General features: G+C 41.1%; 1 non-coding gene across 1 annotated transcript; it reads right to left on the reverse strand.

The window, feature by feature from the left end:
- Positions 1-5,187: 5,187 nt before the first annotated feature.
- LOC112438536 (U6 spliceosomal RNA) lies at positions 5,188-5,294 on the reverse strand. Its single transcript, XR_003026951.1, has one exon. It is a non-coding gene; the product is annotated as a U6 spliceosomal RNA (small nuclear RNA).
- Between the last annotated feature and the right edge of the window lie 663 nt (positions 5,295-5,957).

A 5,957-nucleotide genomic window follows, 5' to 3' on the forward strand; every position in this document is an offset into this window, starting at 1 on the left:
ATCAGAGAGCTTATATTCTGAGACATACTCCCAAATAGGTCAGAGGTTTTCAAACCAAGGGAAATAACCCACAAATAGCTCAATAACTTCACAGCTTGGACACATACACACCTCAACAAATCAGGTATATATATTATACACACACACATACACACACACACACAATATATATGTTATATCTACTATCAGCCCTCGGATTCAACCAAGTCTGGATCAAAAACACTGAGGAAAAAAATAATTTAAAAACATAGTAAAAATAATACAAACAAAAACAATGTAGTATAACAACTACTTACGTAGCATTGTATCAGGTATTATAAGAAATCTTGAGATTATCTAAAGTATACAGAAGAATTTACATAGGTTACATGCAAATACCATACCATTTTATATAAGGGACTTGAGTGTTCACGGATTTTAGTATCCACAGGGGTCCTGGAACCAATTCCTCCAACCCACAGATACTGAGGGACAGCTATATTGTTACATATATATATGAATATATATGTCAGCATATAAATCACATATGCTTGGAAATATAACTAAAAAAAAACTTCAGAGGTCTGATAACCTAGAACATTAGAACATGTATGCCCCAACAGCTCAGAGAACTCACATCCTGGGATGTACATCCATAAAGAGCTCAAAGATCAAACATCTCATAGGGCATGCTTTTACAAATAGATCAGAAAATTCAGATCCTATGTTAAAACCCTCAACAAAGGTCAAAGACTTCACACAGTGGTTCATTCACCAGTGAACACATCAGACATTTCACACCATCAGACACCACCCACAAACAGATCAGGGAATTAACATCCTGAGACATATACCAACAGATCAGAGACATAACAACCTGGACATGTATCCACGAACATCAGAGGCTTCAGGCCACGGGACCTGAAACCACAAAGGGTTCACAAACTTTCTTCCCTGGACACACATACTCAACTAGATCAGAGATCACTCATCCTGGGACATGAATCCAGAAACAGACCAGAGAATTCATATTCTGGGACACATACCCTCAAAGAGGTTAAAGACCTTCCACCCTGGTTCATTCTCCTGCAAACAGATCACAGAATTCACATCAGATACACCCCTACGTGTATATCAGGGAGTTCACATCCTGGCACATATACTGACAAATAGATAACAGACCTCACAACATGGACACGTAACCACAAACAGATCAGAGACCTCAAATACCAAAAATAGCGCAGAGCCCTCAGATTATGTGCCATTCAGCATCAAACAGGTCAGGGAGCTGAAATCCTGGGATATGCACCCACAAACAGAGTAGAGGCCTTACAACCTGTACATGAACCCACAAAGAGACCACAGACATCAAACTCTGCAACACAATCCACAAACAGATCAGAAACCTCAGGCCCTGAGTCATATATAACAAACTGATCAGAAAGTTCACATTCTGGGATATACTCCACAAGCAATGCACAGACCATACACTCCTGAGACACACACCCACAAACAGAGATCTCAAATCCTTCAATGTACAACTCCAATGAAGTCAGAGACCTCACAGGTTAGGAAAACACCAGAAATAGACCCGACATCTCATAACACAGAACCACGAGCAGATCAGAGAGCTCATGGACTGGGACATTTCTTTACCAGTAAGCAGGTCAGTGGCCTCAATCCTGAGACATACATCCACAAAGACCTCAGAAACCTCACACCCTAGACAAATAAACCTAAACAGACCAGACACCTAACAACCTAACATCCTGGTACATATGTAACCAAACAAATCAGAAACCTCATGTCACAGGAAATACCCCCCAAACAGATGACAGACGTAACAACCTAACATCCTGGTACATATGTAACCAAACAAATCAGAAACCTCATGTCACAGGAAATACCCCCCAAACAGATGACAGACGTAACAACCTGGAACATAATCCTTAAATATCTCAAAGACTTCACCTACTGGAATGTACTCCCAAAAATCAGCTCAAAGATGTCACATCCTAGTACATGCACACACAAACAGCTCAGAGACCACGGATTCTGGGACACACACCCTCAACATTCAGAGACCTCTCAATGTGGTTCATACAACTGCACACAGATCAGAGACTTCCACCATCAGACATACACTCACAAACAGATCATGGAGTTCACATCCTGGGATGTGTACCAATAAACAGAGATCAGTGTGTAACGAATCGTAATCATAATGTCATAAAACAACACACATTTATTATCTTACTTTTCTGCAGGTCAGAAGAAAAAAATGGGTTTCAAAGGGCTAAAATCACAGTGTCAGCAGAGCTGCATTACTCCTGGAGGCTCTAGGGGAGAATCTGTGCCCTTGCCTTTTCCAGTTTCTAGAGCTGCTTGCGTTCCTTGGCTTGTGGCCCCTTCCTCCACCTTCAAAGCTAGGAGCATTTCATCTTCAAATCTCTATCTCTCTGATATCTGCTTCTGGCATCACATCTGCTTCTCTGACTCGGACTGTCCAGCCTCTCTCCTCTAAGGACCCTTGTGATTACACTGGGCTCACCTGGGAAATCCAGAACCGTCCCCGCATCTCAAGATGATTACTTAATCACATTTGCAAGGACCCTTTAACATGTAAGGTCACAGTCACACATTCCAGGGATATAAGGATGGGGACCTTCACTCCACCAACCTAAGATATACATCTACAAGCAATGAAAAACATCATTTGCTGAGGTATCCACACATAAGCAACTAAAAGACTCCACCTCCTATGTTATATAATTCCAAAGGGATCAGAGACCTCCGCCCACCTTTGGACATGCATCCAAGAAAGAAGTGAAGCACATGTTCTGTGTCATATACCCACAAAGAGGGTGGGGACTTCACACACTGGGACATATAATCACAAACAGAAGATACTTCACACCCTTGACAAACACACATGAGGAGATTAGAAACTTAAATACTGCAATATAAAGGCAAAAGCAGAATGGAGGCCTCATCTGAGAAATACACCCACAAGGAGATGAGAGACCACAATTCCTGCAATACATTACTCACAAACAGATCAGAGACCTCACACTCCAAGACATCCACAAACAGAACAGAGATCTCAACCTGTAACATACACCCACAATCAAAGAAGAGATCTCACATTCTAGAACAAACAGCCAGAGACTGAGTATACACCTGACATCTTCAGAATACACCCACAGAGAATTCAGAGTTCATATCCTTGGGATATAAACCCACAAAAATATCAGAGACCTCAAGCCATGCATAATGTAGTCACAATATTTATTGTGAATGGTATATTGTGAAATACATCATAATATAATATATATTGTTACTACACAATATAATACAATATATAATATATTATGGTATATTATATATAAATATAATATATACTATATAGTTATCTGTTCATGTTAATATGTTAACATATTATATATACTATTATGTATATATAATATATACTTAACATATGCTTATATGTTAATATATTGATATATTATGATATAATATAATCATATAATAATTATAATGCACAATTATAAATATTGTGAACATATACATTATATATTATATAGGTTATTATATATATTATTATTACCTCAGAGATCTCACTTACTAGAACATACACTCCAAATCAGCCAAGAGACCTCACATTCTAGGACATTCACCCACAAACAGGTCAGAGACCTCATATCCTGAGACATATACCTGCAGAAACCTCAGAGAACACAAACTGAGGGATAGACACCCTCAGACAGGTCAGAGACCTCCTCCCTGGTTCATACACCCACACACAGATGAAAGATCTGCCACATAAGACACGCACTCGGCGGGGCGTGGTGCCTCACACCTGTAATCTCAGCACTTTGGGAGGCCGAGGCAGGTGGATCACCTGAGGTCAGGAGTTCGAGACCAGCCTGACCAACATGGTGAAACCCTGTCCTCTACTAAAAATACAAAAATTAGCCAGGCGTGGTGGCACATGCCTGTAATCCCAGCTACTGGGGAAGCTGAGGCAGAAGAATCACTTGAACCCAGGAGGCGGAGGTTGCAGTGAGCCGATATCGTGCCACTGCACTCCAACCTGGGCGACAGAGCAAGACTCCATCTCAAAAATAAATAAATAAGTAAATAAATAAAAGACATGCACTCACAAACAGATTGGGGATTCACATCTTGCACTAACAACCAGACAGAGACATCATGCACCTGGGACACAGTATTCATTTCTTATTGTTGTAACAAATCACCACAATCTTAGTGCTGTGAAAAACACAAATTTATTTATTATATTACATCTGTGTAGGGCAGAAACCCAAGAATGGGCCTTAGGGTACTAAAGTCAGGTGTCAACAGAGCTGTCTTCTTTCTGGAGACTCTAAGGAAGAGCACGTTTCTTTGCCTTTTCTGGGTTCTAGAGCTGCCTGCAGTCCTTCATCCCTTCCCCCTTTCTCCATCTTCACAGCGGACAGCAGTTCATCTTCAAAATGCTCTCTGATGTCTACCTCTGTTGTGGCATCTCCTTCTTTGACTCCGCTTCCACCATCACATTCCCTTCCATCATTTAGGGCTCCCTGGTCATATCTCTTTCACTGGACATCTTTGAGGGATGCTTTATTCAGCCAACCACAGACTGGTGTGCACAAACAATTAGAGATTTCACCTCCTGGGATATACTCCCATGAACAGCGCAAGGACTTCATGAGCTGGGACCCACACCCCCAACACTTGTGTCATCATATCGCTGTCTCTGACTCAGTCTGTGTCATTATATTCAGTGAAAATCCAAGAAAATCTCCCGATCTCAAGATGCTTAATTTAATCACATCTGCAAGGTACCTTTTAAAAAAAAATTTTGTTTTTGAGATGGAGTCTCACTCTGTCACCCAGGTTGGAGTGCAGTGGCACCATCTCTGCTCACTGCAACCTCCACTTCCCGGGTTCAAGCGATTCTCTCTCCTGCTTCAGCCTCCCGAGTGGCTGGGATTATAGGCGTGCACCACCATGCCCATCTAATTTTTGTATTTTTTGTAGAGACAGGGTTTCACCATGTTGGCCAGGCTGGTCTCAAACTCCTGACCTCAAGTGATCCGCCCACCTCAGCCTTCCTAAGTGCTGGGAATACAGGCATGAGCCACTGCGCCTGGCCTTTCAAAAATGTTTTTAATAAACATTTTTAAAATAATTTAATCTTAAAAAAATTTTCTGGAACACTTCACGAATTTGCATGTTATCCTTGCACAGGCGCCATACTAATCTTCTGTGTATCATTCTAATTTTAGTATATGTGCTGCTGAAGCAAACACTTAAATTTTTATATATTTAGATATAAATTTTTATAGATTTAGGTGTACAAGTACAGTTATGTTACGTGGCTATCTTGTGTAGTGGTGAAGTCTGGGCTTTTAGTGTACCTACCACCGGAATAATGTACTCTGTATACAATAGGCAGTATTTCATCCCTCACCCCTTTCCCACCCTCACATCTTTTGGAGTCTCCGGTATCTATTATTCTACTCTGTATATCCATGTGTACCCATTGTTTAGTTCCCACTTATAAGTGAGAACATGCAGTTTTTGACTTTCTGTTTCAGTCATTTTACTTAGGATAATGGCCTCCAGCTCCATCCATGCTGTTTGCAAGGTACCTTTTAGCATGTAAAGTCACATCACAGTTTCCAAAGATTAGGACATGGGCATCTTCAGGGGCCTTAAGTCAACACAACAAAACATACATGCACAAACAATGGGAGACTTCACACACTTCCAGAAAGCTCAGAGACCTGAAATGCTGGGACACACACCACAAACAGCTCACTTACCTCATCCTGAGTTATACATCTAGAAAGTGATCACACACCTCCTACCTTGAGACATACATCTAAAGAGCGAGCAGACACACACGTGTTCTGGGACATACACCCACAAACAGTTCTGGGATCTCACAAATTGGGACATACACCCACAAA

Source organism: Pan paniscus, chromosome X (genome assembly GCF_029289425.2).
Source record: "Pan paniscus chromosome X, NHGRI_mPanPan1-v2.0_pri, whole genome shotgun sequence".
Classification (NCBI taxonomy): domain Eukaryota; kingdom Metazoa; phylum Chordata; class Mammalia; order Primates; family Hominidae; genus Pan; species Pan paniscus.